Source organism: Rosa chinensis, chromosome 6, assembly GCF_002994745.2.
Source record: "Rosa chinensis cultivar Old Blush chromosome 6, RchiOBHm-V2, whole genome shotgun sequence".
Lineage (NCBI taxonomy): Eukaryota > Viridiplantae > Streptophyta > Magnoliopsida > Rosales > Rosaceae > Rosa > Rosa chinensis.
In genome coordinates, this window is record NC_037093.1 from 36,220,344 (window position 1) to 36,242,045 (window position 21,702).

General features: G+C 37.6%; 1 long non-coding RNA gene across 1 annotated transcript; it reads right to left on the bottom strand.

Moving 5' to 3' along the window:
- Positions 1–609: 609 nt before the first annotated feature.
- Positions 610–3,288, bottom strand: LOC121050251. Its single transcript, XR_005802472.1, has 3 exons — positions 2,686–3,288; positions 1,942–2,013; positions 610–1,152 (listed from the first exon to the last, which is right to left on the bottom strand). It is a non-coding gene; the product is annotated as an uncharacterized LOC121050251 (long non-coding RNA).
- Between the last annotated feature and the right edge of the window lie 18,414 nt (positions 3,289–21,702).

Consider the following 21,702-nt stretch of genomic DNA (forward strand, 5'->3'; position numbering starts at 1 on the left):
GTCCTTCTGACATGACTCTTTTTTTTTGGCAGACAATACTTTTTTTGAACCTCGAGGATCATGAATAGTTTTCACCAGTGTAGACCACTTAGGATATATACCGTCGACTAAATAATAAATGATGTTATAATCTTTTTCTAGAATAATTAACAGGAGGAAATTTACCTTCCGCAAGATTTGCAAATAGGTGAGATGCTTCAAGTCACATTGATGTCATTATTAGAGCCTGGTAAACCAAAATGTGCATGCCAGATGTAAAGATCATAATAAGCTACTGCCTCGAGGATAATAATTGGTGATCTACTATGCTCTGCGTACATTCCTGCCCAAGTTGTTGGACAATTTTTCTAACGTCAATGCATGCAATCTAAGCTCCTTAACATTCTTGGGAACCCACGTTCTTCACCTATATACAAAAATCTCCCAACATCCTCAGCGTTAGGTGTTCTTAGATAGCAGTTTTCAAAGACCTTTTGAAACGAACTGATCCCGAAATTGGACCAAATCCTTATTACTGGCCGAACTTAAAAGAAATTACAATGGTTTCACATTTCTCTTTCAAATAACAGCAGAAAGGTAAAATTCAATCTTTATCGTGAAACTCCCATACAAAATAAGATCAACTCAATGATCTGATGATTTTGCCAAAAATGATGGCTATCATACATGCCTATACCATGTAGCTTCATAATAATGAGTTGCCATTGCACATCTGTTAGCTATGTCTTGGCTATTCAAGCCTAGGGCTACCTAAGCCCGATATGTTAATAATAATGGGCTGCCATTGCACTCCCCGTTAGCTATGTCTTGACTTTTAACGCCTAGGGCTACCTATGCCCGATACGTTAATAATAATGGGTTGCCATTTTTCACGCCCCGAATTTTGAATAACAAATTCAAATCCGAAACATGAATAATAACCAATACAAATAACGTCCTGAATTTTTTTCTTAATCAGCGTCTCACAAACCATAATACAAGCCTTGTAGCAAAACTAACTCTCAAGTCAATTACTACAACACCAACATAGATAAAATGTTACGCTCGAAAGAGTCTATAAAACACACCAAATAGACCAAGTGCTGATGTCAACCCCGCTGCCCTACACAGCTTGCTCTCGACCCTGATTATCCTGACCTGCAGGATTATCCGCTACACCGTTTGAATAGTGTACCGAGATTGCAACAACACAAAACCCGGTAAGCTTTTTGCAAAGCTCGTGAGTAAATAAGAAATGAACGATTGATTTAATAAATCACAATTCTTTTAAATCAAGTAAATCAATCCAACAATCCGAACACACACAACAAATCCAACAATTTAATCACCAATCCAACTCACGTGGCAAAGTACTCACAATGCAATAACCTAGTTACCACCATGACCGTACTCCCACAACAGACTAGAGCTCTAACTATATCATAACCTGTCACCACCGTCGGGGTCAGCCTTACGATACCTTTACACCTACTGAATCGTAACCTGTCACCACCGTCGGGGTTCAGCCTTACGCTAACTGAATCGTAACCTGTCACCTGGCCGAGGTTCAGCCTTATGATACAGTGCACCCAGGTTACCACTGTAACCTTCGGACTTCAGACCATTTGGCTCTCAGAACAAACCCAGGTTTACCACAGAAATCTTCCGACTCACAATTGTCACAACACAACTCACAATCATTCTTTCAACAATATAAATCATCAAAAACCACATATTTCAATGTCACACCATTCCGTATAAAATCATGTAAATATATATATGTAATCATCCACTCAGGAATGACCACTAATACCAACTATAGTTCACACGTAGTAAAACTAAGAAGTTCATTTTCTTATATGCTTTAAATCTCCTTTTCTTAAAACCATTTTCTCACACATAACAAATAATTGTGAAATAAGGAAATTCGGTTCGTAAATGAACCATGTGAGATTTACTCACCTCCAATCCCGCTGTGTCTTCCCAGCGTAAAATACGGTTTCCAATCATCCACCAACTCAAACCGTCAATCACCTAACCAAATACGACTTGAATTTAGCCAACAACTCATAACATAAATAAACGATGATCTAACGGTCGGATCGAAATTAAACGATGATCCAACGGTCGGATCCTCACAGATCGCCCTTAGGATCATCCTCCTAAATTATCACAAAGATCCAACGGTCGGATCTTCCTAAATCGCCTTTACTAACATCTCCACAAATTTATATGAAAATCCGACGGTCGGATTCTCACGAATCGCCTTCCAAATCACTATTTCACAATTATACGAAGATCCAACGGTCAGATCTTCGCCCGTGACCACACAAACTCATTGGGACAGTCATACGATCAACATAATAAAACTACAAGTCCATCAGACGGTCTGATCTTCACAGATCACAAATCGAACGATCGAAATCGATCGAAATTGTAAAATTCATAACTTAATCATACGATCTCCAAAAATTACATGCTATATATAGAAATGATCGTATCGACAAGTAGAACATAAAAATGGGCAGAAACTGCCCTTGGGACCCCCGGAGGTGGCCGGAAAATGCCGCCGGAGCTAGGGACAGATCCGCTGCCGACCACCGCCTATGGTGTCGGGGCCGAGCTTTTCCTCTTCGTTTAATCTTTTTGAGCAACTTTCATAACTAGCTCGAAGTCATAAAATGAACGGAAGTGGTCGGAAAATACCTCAACAGTCCGGTTTGGCCGGAATTTTTCCAGAAACCGGCGAGCTCCAGTTCGACGTAAAACTTCCACCACTCGCCTCGATCCCTTCTGGATACTTGTTCAGAAACTCGAGGCGAGTTCACCAGGCCAAGAATCACCAGGAATAGTGGTCGGTAACTCGAGATATCCGGATCGAAAGGTTGTTTTTCGATCTAGAAGGGTTGAGCTCCGACGAAAGTGAAATCGATCTACCCAGGTCCGGTCCTTCTTGGTGCTTGTTCAGGAAGTTGAGGTGAGTCCAACGAGCCAAAAATCAAGAGAATTGGTGGCCTGTATCTCGAGATATCGAGATCGACTCGAAATCGGCTCAAAACGGAGCCGAGTCCACCGCTGCCGCTTCCGGCCGTGTTGCGGCACAAGGCTGCCACTGGCAGCTGCGCAAGGTCGAGGCGAAGCTAATGGAGGTGATCCGACGTCTTGAGGTGGCCTGAGGAGGGAGAGATCGACCGGTGAAAAGTTGCTCTGTTTTGAGCTCATTTCGGCCGAGAGAGAGAGAGAGAGAGAGAGAGAGAGAGAAGTCGGCTAGCCAAAAATGGAAACTCTAATTCGGGCAACTTTCCATTTATATATTTACCCAATTTGGCAACTTTTCCAAATGCTATAACTTCTTCATACGAACTCCGATTCTTGCGTTCCGCATATGCACGAACTCGTATCGACGGGCTCTACAACTTTCGTGAAGGAAGTTTTCCCAAATTCCTTACATATAAAAAAGTCGATTTTCACGACCCCCTAAATAACCTTTGTTTCGAAAATAAACTCATTCGAAACCAAATTTCTCACACAACAACATACGAATCATGCCCAAAATTCATATATCATATAATTGAACAAATATCGAATTACGAAATATTTAACCGAGAATTTCGGGTCTTCACACCATTGCTCACCCGTTAACTATGTCTTGGTTTTGAAAGCTTAGGGCTACCTAAGCCCGATATACCTGCCATGAATTATGATCATGTCATAAAAATACACATTGCCAACATCATCCTCTCATTGACTAGAGGACTCTCGTATATTATACCACCAAAATGCTTCCAGAATATACATCGAAGAGTTCTCACATAATAACAAGTATTTCTAGAATTTAATCTTAAATATATGTATACAACAATGGAACACTAAGCTCAGCATCAAATTGAGAAGAAAATCTCATTATCCAATCATAAACAGAGATGTAAAACAGAATTAGACTTTCACTAAATTTTCCAAATACATTAACTATAAAACGAAAGTATACCAACTTCAACAACTCCTTGAACGAGTAGTAAAAGAGCCCCATCACCTAAGATATAAATAAAATGGCCTAAAGTTTAATGATCAACCCCATGCATGAATCGATTAACTCAGCCAATCAAGATCATTAGGTTACCTGTTATCATCAGTTAAGTAAATTTTTAATACTGCCAGAAATTGGCTTCCAACAATTAACATGAGATTTACAATTAGAAACCTTGAAAATAAGATGAAACCCAAATTAAACAAGGTCCATAATCATCGAAGAAATTGGAATAGAAATCTTTAAAGAATTAAGAGAAACCTTTCACCAAATTATTCACAAACCCTTTTCCCTTAAAGGCCTCGTGCAAATCAGATTAGTGACTAGTTGGACACGAGCGGCACCGCCGTGAAGAAAATATAGAGCCTGCCGTCCATGTAGTCGGCGTGGTTCCAGCTCAATCGTTACTTGAACCTTCCGGCCTCCCCCCCTTTCCTTTTTTTTCCCCTGTTCCCACCCTCTCTCGTGTCCTTATCTCACCCCCACCTCCTTTCTTAGTCTGCTACCAGCCAAGTAGCCAACCCTTATCCCCTATTCATTTACTACACACATAAATAAATACAAATATCTAAACTACAACATTTTAAGTAAAGTAATAATAATAAAACAAAATAGTAGCATTTATCCAAGTGATACCAAGCTGGAAAAATATGACTGCCAAAACAACAAATATAAAAAATAAAAGAATTGTTGTAAATATTATTATCTATGTGGATGTCCATGTAAATACTCATTAGTTATGTATTTTGATGTAAACCCTACCTCTATATAAAGGAGGCTAATAAGACTGAATGATAACACTTCTACTTCCTCACAACTATTCTCTCTCTATCTTCTCTCTACTTTATAACACGTTATCAGCACGTTTTGCTCTATCATCTTTTCATTTAACTCTATGATGATCCATGAGGTTTATGGTGCAATCCTATTGCTTTGACCAATAACTTGGATCTATGAGTTTTATCTTGTACATTGATTTTAGGATCCTTGATTTTATTTATCGCAGACTCATTTGATCAAACCTTCGTATTGATCAATAACGATAGCTCAGTGCATATGATATATGACTTGTTTTATTGGGTTTATCATCTAAATGTTCTTCTTTATCTAGTATATACCAGTAGATCTTATATATATATATGGGTCATCGTTCATGTTCAATGAAAGTTCTTGCGATGCCAAATTCGTTTATCATTATGATCATTGATTTATATCTAATTATCTTGATCCCCTAAATATGCATGAGATCTGATCATATATGAGAGCAAATCATGTTTTGTTTTATTGTGTATATCAATATACTAATGGTATCTGTGTATAGGTTGGTTTGGTGTTTGTTGATTTATATAGACCTTAATTTTCCTGTACATAGAATTGCGAGACCATACTTAGATTTGTGTTCTTTCAAGTAAGGATTTGTGACGTACGGCACAAAAAGTTGTGCGCAAGCATATATTTGAGAGGGCAGATTCGTTTGTTTGATTACTGGCCTATTGATCTTATATTATTTTATTTTCAGCCACCCATCTCTTGTATGTATTCTGTCTTACTCATATATGCGATAAGCAAAGTTTCTAATGCAATATTGCTGTGTTCGAACGGTACATATCTCGGTGGTCGCAATATAGCATTGGGATAGCACACCTACGATACAACAGTATGTCTTTATTTTATATGCAGTCATTTTACATGATATTGATGTATTTTTTCAAGTTTGATTCAACTAGATTTTGTAATCATCTTTCTTGATCCGATTATATGAGAACTCAAAAGTTTTTTCATTGAATGTTATACAAGTCAATAGATCGAGACCTGAAGTCTTTTGATTCGATTACAGAAGGTCTGAAGTTCCTCGAGAGTTACATAATCAAAATTGCTACATGAAGTTTCTCAGAGCTTATACAATTAATGAGGACCAGAAGTTCCTCAGAATTATACAATGATCAAAATCGCATGTTGCTTGATCCCTAATCATATGGGGACCCGAAGTTCCTCTAGGGTCATGAAATGTAAATTAGAAAATTGTGACATGAAGCTCTTCAAAACTTATACAATTACGAGGGCCAGAAGATCCTCAGAGTTATATAATCGAGTATATGAACTCACATATTTTTGATCCCCAATAATTATAAGAGGGCCTGAAGTTCCTTAAAATGTCCCTCCTCTGCAAGACAATATGAATTTGAAGTTCAATTTTGAACACTTGCTAAAGCTAGAAGCTACGTTCTCCACAAGATAAAATTATGTTCTTGTGTGATTAGAGGAGAGAGAAAAAAGATTATCATTTTGAAAAGTTAAGCAGACCAGAAGTTCTGTGTAATTTCTTAATTAATGGAACCAGAAATTTCCACAGTTAATTTTATTGCATATTTTATCTAATTATTTTTCCTCCTTGCAATTTTTCTATTTTATTATGTATTTTCGTTACAGTACTTATCTTTTAAATTTTATTTTTTTTTGTTACTCATATGGACCAGCAGTCCTATACCTCGAACATATGAATTTCGAATGTAATTTTTTTTTAACCAGAAGTTCAAAATTTCATAGTAGAACCTGAAGTTCTAATAGTAAAACTCAAACCTGAAGCTTTGAGTATAAAAGTGAACTTGAAGCTTCACTTTAGTCACCTCGAGCCTGAAGTTTCGAAGACCAAATTTATTTGAACCTGAAGTTCAAATTACGAAATCTTAGAACTTGCAGTTCGTAGAAAAAAATTTAAACCTGAAGCTTCGATTACACATATAATTCATTCATAGTTTATTTGACTTTATATCAATTCTAACTAGAAGTTTCGAGTAAATTTTCATATGTCGATTGATACATTCTTCTTTATGCCTGCTTAAAGCATTCCACCTTAATTAGAACCTGAAGTTCTAATTGTGCAGACTCGAGCCTTAAGTTTCGAGTGGATATATGGACAATTTATCGAAGAGTTTTAATCTCGGTCAACCTCAAACCTGAAGTTTTGAGGGAATTATATTGACACTAATTTAAAAGTACGCAGATATTTAACCGTTGGTCTATGACGAATGAGTATGAGTATACCCCAAATTTGTGATCGTGGATTTTGTAATTAAAAGAGATCAGAACCTATAGTTCCTTGATCCTTAATTACATGAGGACTTGAAGTTCCTCAATGATCAAACTAACTAGATGACCATCCAAAGTCCTTCACTCATAAGTTATGGTCATAAAGTTTAAACTCGATATTTCGAGTATATTATTTTGGCCAGAAGTTCAAAATGCATTTGATGTTAGTCTACATCAGACAACAATACAATAATTGAACGTCATGTTTTAACTGTATAACACGGACCAGAAGCTTCGTGTATATCCTATGAGATCCACCGTTCAATTCTTACAAATTTGATTTGTGTCATCTTCAAACTTATGTTTTGAGTGACTTTCAGGCAATGCAATTTTATGCATGGTGTCCAGAAAACATTATTAAAGCTTATGCTTATGAGGCTAATATAACAATCATCTTAGATTTTACATATCTGATTGATGGCTCCAGAAGAGCACACATTATTGTCCCTTTGCATTATGTGCCTCTAATATTACTAGAGATGTATAATCTCCCCGTCTCATAGATCTCATTGTATAGTAAGAAAGCCGATTGACATGGCTATACCATGAAATGCCACCAGAAGTGGATCATGGCAAGAGAAAAATCAGGAGTCAATGTAAATATTGTCCTAACATCCATATATGTGAGGAAATTGTAAATTGGGTGTGTGTCGCCTATGGTACACTATATGGTGGATGATTATCAAGCCACTTTCGAAAGGGCACTGGTCAAATTAAATTGCATTGACTAGTAAGAATATTGAGATCATCACACATCTCTGATGTCTTTTGCTTATAATAAGCAAAGTTGAAAGCACTATTGTGTTATTCCACTGATTTATTGTAACCTCTTGATTTTCCACTGAAACTAAATGTTTCTTAATCCGATTATCTAGGAACCTGATGTTCCTTCAGAGGTTTTTATAAATTGAAAAATTGAAACCTCAAGTTTCTTGGCTCCAATTATATGAGGGCCTAAAGTCCCTCCTCTTTATGACTACACATTTATATGTGTGAGGTTCTCCACATGATAAAGTTTTATGGATTGTAGTCTTCGACTGGAAATTTCGAGTATATCATTTTGGCCAGCAGTTTAAAATAAATTTGGTCCATTGCAATTGTTGATATTTCACAATTGATGTTTACTAAAGTTAAGGTAACACTCATATCAGGAGTTGTAGATCTTGTTTTGTGGCTCCGAATGAACTACTATCATGTTACCTAATTTGAAGTATTGTCGCACTAAGTGCCTCCATTGTGGTTAGAGAATACCATTTGCTCTCTCATGTCAAATTTGTATAGTAAATTGAGGCATATAATGTCATGAACCAGAAGTTCATTGAATCAAATACACTATTTTGGCATTTGAAGTTGCGTCATCTTTTATCTACCATATTGTGTGGAATCATTTACAAGTTTTGATGACTGCTAACCTTACACACAAGCAAATTATTTATTTACCGCATATTTGCGAGTTGTCACTTTAATGAGACAATCATCCTGCCATGAGGGGGACAAAGATTGTTCCTGAAGAACGATATGAATTGATGTGAGATATTTATCCACCGTCTCATTTTGACTTCGAGAAATATCAAAACTAGTGAATTGATAAAAGAAAGTGACAATATTATATGCTAAATGCAAAGGCATCTGCTTGGGTTAAAGTCCTTGAGACCAACCATATTAATACAAACAATGTAGACTCCATTTGATTTGTGACATGGTTCTCCTGAAGAGAATGTCATTAAATAATATTACAGCTCCTAATATGGCTACACATACAGAGGGTGTAGGTACGCCATTAGGAAATGATGTCTTAGTGATACAATAATAAATCAATATGGTTGATGCTCATGGACAAAACATTTTTCACCTAAAACTTGGTTTTGGTTCGCCACCAGCCAATGAACATCTTCACTCCAAAGAAAGTGATAGATTTTTGAATGCATCTTTTGAGCATGGTCATAATAAGACAGTCTTCCCGCCGTTAGGGGGAGGAAATACTACTATCATTTGAATAACGGCGTGAATTTATGTGGATTGTATCCACCAGGTCTAAAGTTTTAAACTCCCAAAACAGGGAAGATTATACAAGCCCTATAATGCTCTATATGAGATTATAAGTAAAAAGATCTACATTCGCTACATAATTCATCTATGAGAGATGATTGTCCTAGAAGCGACAATGTATGCCCTAGGAGTGGCATGGCTACCCAATATCAATAAGCTTATTATAGCTAATGCATGCATGTAAGAATGTGTGGGATTTATGATTGTTGATCATCGATGATAATTTACATTTGGTAGCTACCAAAAATCTTTAAGGGCTGTATGGATGTTATACCACGTTTCACCATGAATGTCGACAAAGTATATTATTAGCCAAATTGGAAAGAGGCAATTCCAATGAAATTGAATATTTGAAACGTGATGAAATACTTAGACCTTTTAACCCTACAAGTTACAAAAAGGTATTTATCAAAAGTGAAGATAAATCACTATGACACAATGTCTATTTATAGAGACATGAGATTATGAATATCTTCTCTTATATGAATGACAATTTTCTATAAATACAGTGTTACATATAGCTGTTATATTAACGAGAGATTTATGGCACGTTGTCATCGTATATTACAAAGATCTTAAAGACACATTGCTAAAAGCAAAATCTCAAAAATAAAGTGTCATTATAAGCCTATTGCTTATCAAATCCTTGAAGGATTCAAATGCAAGTCCATGCATGGTTGCAAGAGCCTGTCACTCATGGAATCAAAGAGTCTAAAACTGGCTCATATGTACTCATTTCGTTCTAGTCAACGTAATCTAAATTGCCTTAATAAGTACTATGACGAGACTATTATCGAATTCGAATTATGATTATAATGTTGCAACATATTCTAACTTTCGTAAAGTTATGAATTACTTAGAGCTCTTGAAGAGCTTATATGAGACATATCAATACGCAAAGGTATTGATGTGTATGGCTAGGTATGCCATGATGATTTTTCAATATTTTAAACTATACAAAGTTAAATGTGTCAATTTCTTTATATTTTTTAGCTATTACTTTGTGTATGAATTTGAGCATATGAGATTGTTTCTAACCTTATCATATGAGGTAAGGCTTATTGAAAATCGTCTAGTTTTGTTGTTATTGCTTAAATTTTGCAGGTATGAAAATTTGTGATGAGCACAACTATTCTCTCTCTACTTTATAACAAGAATCTCACTATTTTCACACCTTTATAACAGCTCGACAGAACCTTTTCATACATTGAATTGCAGTAGTTTCACCAATTTTTAAACATTCATCAAGAGCATCAGCTGGTACACCATATGCAAGCATTCGAAAAACAGCTGTAAACTTTTGCAAAGATGATAATCCGAGCTTACTAATACAATTGCGTTGTTGCACAAATTTTTTTTCGTGATCTTTGACTGCTTCCTCAATTTGATGGAATAAATTTTTGCTCATTCGAAATCGTCTGTGAGATTTGGCTTCTCCAAATCGTGGAATCTCAAGAAAGTAGTCCATGTATAGATTATATCCTGCTTCTTGTTGAGGACGATTAATAACTATATGGTCAGGAACTGCTCCTCTACGTCTCGATTCAGGCTCGTCATTCTCATTGTCATCCAACTCTGCCAAGAGGTGATTATTATTCACATACATGCGAAGCAATAAAACTTACTCCTCATCTAAAGAAGCCATGATCCAATAATAATAATCATCGGTTCCGTTTGAAGACAAAGATGGTGATGATATTTGAGAATTATATGTTGGGGTATATTGAAGAAATAAAAGAATGGAGAAATTATATTTATGGATATAGAAAAATGGAGATAAGGAAAATGAAGAACAACTTTGAGGTACGACTTGAGTCATTTCCTTAAAGTGTTATTTGCTCCCACTTAATGAGTTTACTAAAGGGTTCTCGGAAAATCATTTCTAGGATACAACAAAGTTTGGAATCTGCGATATGCAAAATCGAAGAATTCCCTTAGAAACAACTAGAAGGAAATTGTATGATTATAAGAGAAGAAGAGGGAGAAGAGAGCAGTCAAATGTAGAATGATTTGATGATTTAAACTGGTGGCATGCACTGCTCTTTATATAGAGAACAAGAGGTGCCAAAGGCACCCTTTCAATATAAACATAATTGTTCAGTATAAAAGTATGTACCTCTTCATAATTTGATCTTGTCTTTTCACTATAATCATAAATCTGATATTATATATATATATATATATATATATATATTCAACCATCATACCTCTTCAATTAATTATGTAATATATTATATATATATATATAATTGAAATTTCCAACATTATTCATGGTCAAAAAAGACTAAGATTGAACAAAGAGGAATGAAAAATGAAGTTAAGAAAATGGTTATGGTACGGTATTGAGTTTTTATAAAAATTTTGAAAGTAACCGTTAATTAGCCGTTGAGAATATTTAGAATTGTTGCAATTATGCTTTTCAATTATGGTTTACAATTATGCATCATGGTGGGAACTCCATACAAGAGATTTTAAATATTTTCAAGCATATTCTGTTGTGATAAACCAAATATGGCAATATGACTTATCAAATATAGGGTATCATGGGTGATGCTCTAATAATGAGAGGAAAACTCAATGTTAAACTTACTGTGCTTGTCAGTAATCAATGGCAATGTCACTGTCACTGTCAATTAATGTCAATGGCACTGTCACTGCCACTACAAGAAAATAGGAATTGCAATTTAGAATGGGGTGGTCAACAAATTTGGACCTGTAATTATGACAAATAACTTCGCTATGAATGTGATAATAATTTTGACAATAAAATGCAGCAATGATTACAGCTATAAATGCGATAATAATCGCAGCTATAAATACGGCAATGATTATAATGATAAATGCACAAATGATTACAACTAAGTAAGAGCAACTCCAACAGATTCTCTATATTTTGATTTTTCTCTACTTTAGGGAAAAATAAGTCTCTTTTGCTCCAACAGATTCCCTATAACTATCTTTATTTTAGGGAAAGTGAGGAGAGAGAAAACCAAATTCCCTATATTTACAGCTGTGATGCCCCGGAAATTCGTATTTATTTTCCGAGGATTTTCCGGAATTTAAATTATGGGTTTCGGACGATTTCGTGGCTTGTGGATGGAGCGGAAGTGTTTTGGGCGAATAATTATTCAGAAAGCGTCCTTTGAGGGGGGGCGCAAGGGTTGACTTTTTATTCATTGGAATTCTCCAAAAACTTCCTTCCCGAAAGTTGTAGAGCGCTTCGATACGAGTTCGTGGACATGCGGAACGCGAGAATCGGAGTTCGTATGAAGAAGTTATGGGCTTCGGAAAAACTTTCCATTTTGGTATAAAAGGACGAAAATTTCCGGAAATTGCAAAAGAGCCCAGATTTCCCAAAATGGAAACTCGAGCTCGGTCTCTTCTCTCATGAGCCGTGCGTAGCCTCCATTCTCGCCGGCGTCATTCTCTCTCCTCCGGCCACCGTTTGCTTCGATTCAAAAGTGGGTTTTGCTCGCCTCAATCCCCTCTTTAGGTCTGTGGAAGGATTGAAGAGAGATTTGAGCTGTGGAGGGAGTTACATCGACTGGAAGTGGTCACTTCGGGGATGAAATCGCCTTGATCGGAGTTGGAGATTCCGGCCACCTTTGCCTGTGATTCTTGAGGGCTTTTGGAGCTTGGAGGCCGTTGATGCTTCCCACAAGGTGGCTTGCATCGATTTAACTCATGGAGGTCGAATTTTGGAATTGAAATTCTAGGGTTTCAATCGGGCTGTTTTTTTCTAAGGTAAAATTCGATCGATTGGTTCATATTTGGACTTTAGTGTAGTTATGAAAGTTTAAATTGGAGTTGAGATGAAGAACTTTGGTGTTAGGAGTTTTGTCAAATTCCAACTTTGGTCCGGCAGCGGTGCCGCCACTGTGGTGGTGTTTTCCGGCAGTTTCCGGCCACCTCAGGGATAATTTCTGTTCCTGAGTTTGATCTACTCGTCGATACGAGCATTTCGATATATTGTTTGTAATTTTTGGAGATCGTATGAGCATGTTAGGGTTTTTACGGTTTTGGACCGTTCGATGTTTCGATCCGTGAGGATCCGACTATCCGATCGACTTGTGGTTTTGGCATATCGATCGTAGAAGTATTTAGGAGACATTCGGTGGTCTCGGATGTGGTTTCGCCTCAATTGGCGTCACTTTGGGAATTTTAGTTCAAAACAGGGGTTTCAGACTTAAATGGTTTGTGGATTGTTGCTAAGTTGAAACCGTATGTGATTAGGTACTTGACGAGATATCCTTGGACTGTTGTTTTGTGGTGTGGCTGCCTTGTTCTGTATTGAAGACTTAGCGGGAGTTTCGAGGTGAGTAATCTCACAAGGTTCAATATGAACGAAATTACCATTATCGTTTTGGCGTTAATTAATTAACTGCAAACTATAGTTGGTATTAGTAAGCATTCATGAGCGAATGACTACGTATATATATATTTACGTGAAATATATATATCCTTGTGGATGATTGTGATGAATAATAATATGTATGATGATGTTCATATTATTGTTGAATGTGACTTTTCAGGAAACAATATTGTGGAAAAAGATGTTTTCTATTGTTTGAAAAGTATTGAGCTTGATGTTACATTTTTGAGTCAAGCGTGACTCATTTTAAATGTATTGGTCCTTGTACCAAGGGTCACAGATGGTGAGCAGGGATAGGGAAAGCCGGAACTAGATGGTCGTAACGTTTTTAGGTCAGGTGTGACTTACTTAGTGTTGATTTGAGACCAGATGGGGTCTGAAAAGCATGGGTCGCAGATGGTGACCAACGGTTGGTTCTAAGACCAGACGGGGTCTTAAAACCAAGAGTCCCAGATGGTGATAGGTTGCAGATGGTGACCAATGATTTATCTATGTTATGAGCCTAGTTACCATATTGTGTTAGAATTATGGGATTAACTGTGACTATAGATGGTATTAGTGGTATTTCTGAGTGGATGACTATGTGTGTACATATATATATTATGGGATATATATATATATATATATATACATATGTATTCATGTATTAGTGGTATTTCTGAGTGGATGACTATGTGTGTACATATATATATATATATTATGCTATATATATATATATACATATGTATTCATGTATTAGTGGCTTCGTGGTGAATCTGTGTTGATGTGTTGTGTGTCTAGGTTGGACTGATTTGTTGTTTGTACATCATGGGGGGTAGCGGGGAGCTATCTGATGCTCATGAGTACGTGTTTTTAAAAGAGAGTTTCGAAGATTCTTTCTTTTAAATGTCTTGAGAGGACTTGTGAATCATATGCTATTGTTAGGTTAACGATAGGTATGATTGATATGCTTATGCGTTTTATCCAGGTTGGATCGATTAATCATATTTGAATTGTTAGGTTAACGATTTATATGATTTTGCCACGGTGTGGCTTTTGTGATTTCCTTTTTGGAAAAGAGTATTGTTTTGGGAAGCATGGTATGTTTTCCTTATTTTCAAGTCGAAAGGTATAACGTCCCGAACCTAAATTCACCGGTTTACTAGTTGTTGGACATTGAACGACAATTTGTTTTACCTTTACTCTTTTTCGGTAACTTTAGTGGCCTTAAATTGTTGACTTTTGTTCGGGTCAAAATTTGAGAAAGTTTTCTTCATGAAAGTTGTAGAGGGCGTTAAACCGAGGGCGTACATATGTGGTACGTAAAAATTGGAGCTCGTATGCGAAAGTTATAAGCGAAATTGTGAAAGTTACTGTTCATGATAAGTAGTATAAATTTGAAAAAGTTACTGTGGCCGGTAAGTTTTTTTTTTTTTTTTTTTCCTCTTTTCTCTCTTTCTCCCGCGTTTTTCTTCCTCTCCTCGGCTCTCTCTGCAACTCCTGCCATCTCCCTCTTCCGGCCACCTGGGAGCGAACAACCAGCACCGGTCGACTCCTCTACCCCTACCCAACCTCCCCACGGCGGTAACTCACGGCGACTTGGCCGGAAAATGACGCATCGGGTCCTTGAAGTTTCACTGTAGCAGAAGTGGTCAACGCCGATATCTTTCGTTTCCGGCCGTCTCCGGCCACCAAACCGGCGTCGAAGGTGGGGTTTTTGCCAAGGATCATTTCCACCCTAGCCTTAAGCCGCAATTTGCAGCGTGGAAGGAGAATCAAGGAAAGCCCGATCCTAGGGTTTGGGATTTTTCTGGAAATTTTTCACCGGCCGAATTGGAGCTCTTAAAGGTAAAATTGGATTGTGTTGTGGTTGAGAAAAATGTTGGGTATGATGAGTAGAAATTTGGTGAAATTCGGAGGTGGTGGCCAAATTTGGTGACCATTGGAGGTGGTGGCCACCGGCGCGTGAGCCCCACGCGCCGCCACTGTAGGTGGCGCGTGAAGGCGCGTAAGGTAGTGTTTTAATTCCGGTTTTTAGCCCATTAAATCCTATAAATTGTGTAGAGCTTGTATGTGAAGTTTGGTAATTTTTGGAGAAACTTGGAATTATTTATGAATTTTGAAGTTTAGGGTTTTGATTATCGAATTACGAGAATCTGACCGTCGGATATCTCTCGGTTCTGCCTTGGAACCTTTAAATTAACAAATTGGTATTAGTGGTATAATTTGGGCTAAATCCGAGGAGAATTGGGAGGTGAAATTATGAGGAATTGATTTTAGGAATTGTATTAAATTGTTGAAGAATTATTTACGGAAATATAATTGTGTACAGGCCGACGTACCGAGCTATTGCTCGATGACGGAACACGAATGCGTGATCGTCGGAACAGTACTGTGAGTGGACTTTTGTTTTAAATAGCGATGCATGCATTTATTTTCTTAAAAATAATGCTCTAGTGATTATTCATATTACTTTTTGAGGAAATGAATTAATTTTCGGAAATTGATTTCGAATTATATCATGGATTTACTTTCAATAATGAGTTTCAAAGGTTGGTCTTGATTTATAATATTATTTGATGAATTCCTTATTTCCGAGGTAAATTTCCAGAATTAAGCATATCCCTAACCACCGAGTTAAGCTCCTGGAAGATTTTTAAGATGAGTTTCAATGGAGTTGGATATTCTCAATTGTTTATTGAGTTTCGATTTTGGCATCGGGAATGCCTAATTAAGGATTTTGGATGTGGTTGGCTTCTTGGAGATTTTGAGAGATTTTTGGAAATGGGATTTACCTATACTAATTTCCGGTTTTTGTTACGGATTTGAGAATATTTGGGCGTGTCCCACACGCCGTCGATTTATTCCTATTTCTCACTTATCCATTTTGAGATTGAGAGTAATCTTGGCGTGCGGGGTCACGTCGTTGAATACATGGTTTCTATCTTGTGAGAAATGTGGGGAAGCTACATGGATTTACTGGTTTTCGATGATTTTTCCTCACCATACGCGGGTTATGTGATTAGGTCTCCTCCTCACTGACTTTGTGTTGGTGAGTGGCAGTTGAGGTAGCTTGTTCTCCTCCTCACCTACTTTGTGTTGGTGAGTGGCAGTAGAGGTGATTTATTCTCCTCCTCACGTGGGTGGCAGTCGAGGTTATTTGGTCTCCTCCTCGCACAATCTATGTGTGAGTGGAAGTTGAGGTTATTAGTTCTCCTCCTCGCACAATCTATGTGTGAGTGGCAGTTGAGGGTAAGTAGAGCCTGGGAGACTCCATTTCCCGTATGGTGATATCTCTTCCTCATATCCTATCATTTCTCGACTAGCAGGGCCTAGTCTGATTTCCGTGTAACCAGCGGGGCTGGTCTTATCCTGTTGAGTATCGGAGTTCGATCTTTCCTCTCAGTTGTTTGTGACTAGCGGGGCTAGTCGGTTTTTCTTGAGCGGAGCTTCTCGTGATTTGTTTTCTAAATCGTTGCATGCATCGAGAGTTTTTTAAGGAAATAAATGTGGGAAAATATAAAATCCATTTGGTTTAAAAATTGTTTATTTTTGTCCACTCACGCTAACGTATTTTATGTACTTTTCCCTGGGCCCTTCGGTTTCAAATGCCCAGTTTGCAGGCGAATTGGTTGAGGTCGAGCGTACACGGGGTTGAGGCATAGTCCACAGCATGGCTTCCGCATCTGCCTTTGAATTAGGTTTTCCTCTTTTATCTTTATGTTAGAATTGCTCTGATTACCTATGGGATTTATGCTATTCGAGTTGAGATGTGTGTTTTGTGAATTGGAGACTGATGTTGTTTTGGGGAGCAGGGTGGCTCCAGGAGCATAAGGATGAATTGATTGAGAAGTGTAAATATTTTCTACAGGTTTGGGTAGCCCATTTTAGGGGAAGTTCCGCCAAATTTTTGGTAGAATTTCTTCTATGGTGGGCCCCGCAGGGTCACTTCGGATTTCAGGGTGAAATCCGGGGCGGGTCCTGTCAAAAGGTTTTCCTCGTGTTTGGCGTGAGTTGTGCGGGCTTTTATCCCGTGAATTGGCGTGAGTTATTTTGAGTTACTCATACGGGATTGCAAAAGCTTATCGGGTTTGTTGTGTGACAACCTGGTGCACTATTCAAACGGTGTAGGGGTTAGTCTTGCAGGTCAGGGAAAGCGTGGCTAAAGCTGAGGTATCTTGTTGGCAGCAGAACTGGTAGGAAGCAAATTTGATTAGCTTTGCCATTGTTATGACTTCCGCTTTGTAGTAAACTCTGAGGAGCTTTTACGTTTTATCTTGTTGTTGACAATTTAATTCGTAAGCTTATGTAATATATGACTCTGTGGGCGGGTCAATATTGACATAGTGGGTTCAAGGCATCAATATGTATATGGTATAAAGGGAAAAAGTTTTCCAGGTATTTGGTATTGATGGCTGAACGTTCACGCATGTATAATTATGAGGTTATATATCGATTTTTAATTGTGTTAAAAATCAGGGGCGTGACAACAGTAAACTCCAAAATTTTAAAGAAGAATATGAAGATTTTATAGATTACTGTAAACTAGGGAATCTGTTGGAGTTGGAGAAGAAAAATAGGCTAAAGGTTTGACTTTTGCTTCTCTATAATACAAAAATTATAGGGAAGTTGTTGGAGTTACTCTAAGCAATCATCTATAAATAAGGGGCTTCACAGCGAGGCTAGGCATCTGATTTCGATTTGTTTTACTACGCCCAATTAAGAAAGTTATTGACTTAGGCATTAAAGGGTTTTCTGCGGTACACCTTCTCCTCTTCCAGCCAATGGTTAAGGGTAAATTCAACGATTAAAATGAAGCTCCTCGATTGTTCCTGGTTAACTCCAGCTCTAGTATGTATTTATTGGTGAGTCAAAATCCAATTGGAATTTTGCATCGCCAACAAATGGCGCCGTTTGTGAGAAACATTTTTTCCTAAAAAGTAATGGCAGAAGTTGCACCTCAGGAGATCTCATTTTTTTTCCATAAGGACTAAGAGTGGAGGAATAAAAACCCTGAAAAGAGTTGGACAGAGTTGAGACATGTCAACTGTGAACCTTGGTCATCTGCAGAATTTTCTCAAAAATAAATGAGGCCAGGGTGGTAAGACACCCTACTTAAAAGCCCAAAAACCAGGTCCTAACAGCCCAAGCTTGAGACTAAGCCCAAGCCTAGGGAAAATCAAAGCTAGCAGGAGAACGAGAAGCCACTTTCTGCCATAATCCACATCCATAGTCTCTGGCGGTCAATCCTTCCAGTCCATCGTCACCAAACTGCTCATCAAAAGCACTCAACAACACCAGCCAAGGCACAAAACAACCTTTGATCTACTGCACCATGATCGCTGCTGGGAATCCCGAGTCGCTTCGAGAACACGAATGGATCCTAATCACCACCTACCGGAAATCCACCAACTCTTCCGTAGTGAATTTGTCACCACCACCACCACTGTCCTCAGACCTCGAAGGACCTATAGACATGTGAATTTCCATCAATGTCGCGTACTCTACCCTACGATGGCCAAAGTCGCCGCTGCCCTTGACTCGAAGCCCCTAAGGTTTCGCTCTTGTAATATAGTATAAGTTGACAAGTCATGAATCAACCATCATTATACAATAAATCAAATTTTTTTGCTACTATGATATTATGATACTAAGATCTTCCAAGTAACACTAATTTTCAGCAGTAAATATGGTTTTGCTCTCCACTTTATTAGGTAAAAAGGTACCGGACCTAATTCAACATTGTGAAGAGAATGCCAATACAATAACTAGTTGGTTATTTAGAGAAGTAGTTATAATTACTGAACTGAAATGTATAGATGGCAAAAAGTTGGTATGTATATAAAAATGAAGTGCTTCAAACCATGGTTGGGGCTGCAAAACCAGAGAGTAAAAAGTTGCACATGAACTTACAGTAGCAAAGAGTAAGCTATCCTTATCTCAACACATTTAATTCCTTTCAACTAGAAGCAATGATAAAATTGTCAGCACAAATACTTCAATAATGTATATTGAAGCATGAATTACCCAAATAATTTGGTAGAAAATAACAAAAATCAATGTACCAGTCCACAACATTGCATCATAAAAATAAAAGCTAATAAACAATAGTAACTAACCACGTGGTGTGGTGTGTTGGTCGAGCAGCCTAGTCTGCAACCCCTAGGTCTAGCGTTCGAATTCCAGCTCCACCCCGTGGCCAGCAGATTTGAGGGACCTAGGTTGATTAAACACCAAGGTTCGTGCGTCTGCGGTGCAGTGATTAGTCCGGCTATGCTGGGATACACTGCATGAGGGTGTGTGTGTGGTTACTACTGTCGTCCAAATCTCAAAAAAAAAAAAAAAAAAAAAAAACAATAGTAACTAGAAGCATCAAAACCAATCAACCCTCAATAAAAAACACAAACCCTTGCTGAAACCCACCCCCACAAGCAACCACTCCTTATCTCTGAAACCCCCCTCAACTCATATTTGTATAATTTTCCTATGGCAAAATCTTTCGTACGTATTCTAGCATAATATAGTAGAACAAACCATATCTATAATTATAAGGCTATCATAATTAGGCTACTGTAAAATTATATAGTTGCTCAATGGATTCAAATACACCAAATATTTTCAGTTAGAATCTTACCAGGAATGATGGATTCAAAGGGACTCGAATGATCACTGAACTCATATTTTTCTCAAATGGCTCCATTGCCAATCAAGTGTAAAATTTTCTCTAAAGATGGGTCTAAAGTTGTTTGTTCTGCTTTGATTGAACTTCAAAGCATCACATTAGAGAGAATGACTATGCTAGAGAAGTTTTGATGGGAAAAAAAAAAAAGGAATTGAAAAGAGTTTTGAAGTCCTCTGTGCCTGCGGGAAAATAAGGGTATAGATCGATTTGTGAATAATTGAATTGCCAAATAGAAAAAAAAAAAGAAAAAAAAAACTTAATTGCAAGAGAGGGTAATTAGGGTAATTTGTAAAAAAAAATTGATTTAAAGTAATAGAAAAATAGAGGGGTGTGTGAATAGAGAAAAATGGTGTGTGAATAGCACCACCCTATTATAAATTATTCTCCTCTATTTATTAGAATCCCAATTTGAAATTTTTGATTTGTTTAATTAGGCATGATTTTATTTGAATTTATAGCTAATTGGGTTTCTTTGGATATAAATTAGTGTAATAAAATCTATTAATTGGTTTACTTGACTTAATCAATCAAATTATTATTATTATTATTATTATTTTTTTTGGGGGGGGGTTGTTAGTAACAACCACATCCACTTCAAGCCATTGTTGTTGGATCACTAGTTGCAATGCCGCATGTAGTGCTAATGCCTCCACACGAAGTGTAGAGCACGCTTGTTGAGTATGATAGCATATCGTCTCCATGAAAGCATTATACTCATTCCGAACAACCATGCCAACTCCTCCTTTGTGGGTTTGCAGTTGGAAAGCTCCATCTCTATTTACTTTCAATCTACTTAGAGGAGGGCATAACCATTTTGAAACATGTATCTTGCTCGTAGACTTTTCAACTAGATGTTTTGTAACATCTAATAGTCCTCCAGCAATCTAATAAGGGCTAGTTTGGCATTGCTTCTTGGGGAGCTTTTGAGACCAAAGTGCTTATGGGCCCTGGACTAGTCTATTTGATAAAGTCTTGAAAATCTGCTTTTGGTCATTTATTGATTCTCCCAACAGAGATTTTGAGAAGCAACAATTGGTAGTTTTTCAAAACTGCTTTTGCGGAAGGAAGATAGAAAGCAAAGAGCGTTAAATGACTTTTACTAAACTATGCATTCTATAACCATTGCAAGTGGCCTAGTGGTTCTTGCCTAATTGGGTGTACTCCCCAACCTAGGTTCGAACCCCGAAGCTGTCAAAGTGACCAGGCACTGTGCTGCAATGCACAGTTGGAGCATTTCACATGCGTCGAAGGGGTTTATCTTGGGCCTAGGAAGGCTTTGGGTTCCCCTTGACAAAGTTAAAAAAAAAAAAAAACTACGCATTTTATCCTACCTATTTTTAGAATTTACAATGCAACCTCTTCTTCCTTATCCTTCTGCCACCTCCCTTTTCCTTCGCTTTCTCCTATTTCTTTTCACTCTCACTGAAATCTCTGACGAGCATCATCCAATCTCATTAAACTCCAGAGGGCAATGTCCCCCAATTTTGAAGAGGTAAAACTAGGGCTGTCACTTGGTCGGTTCGA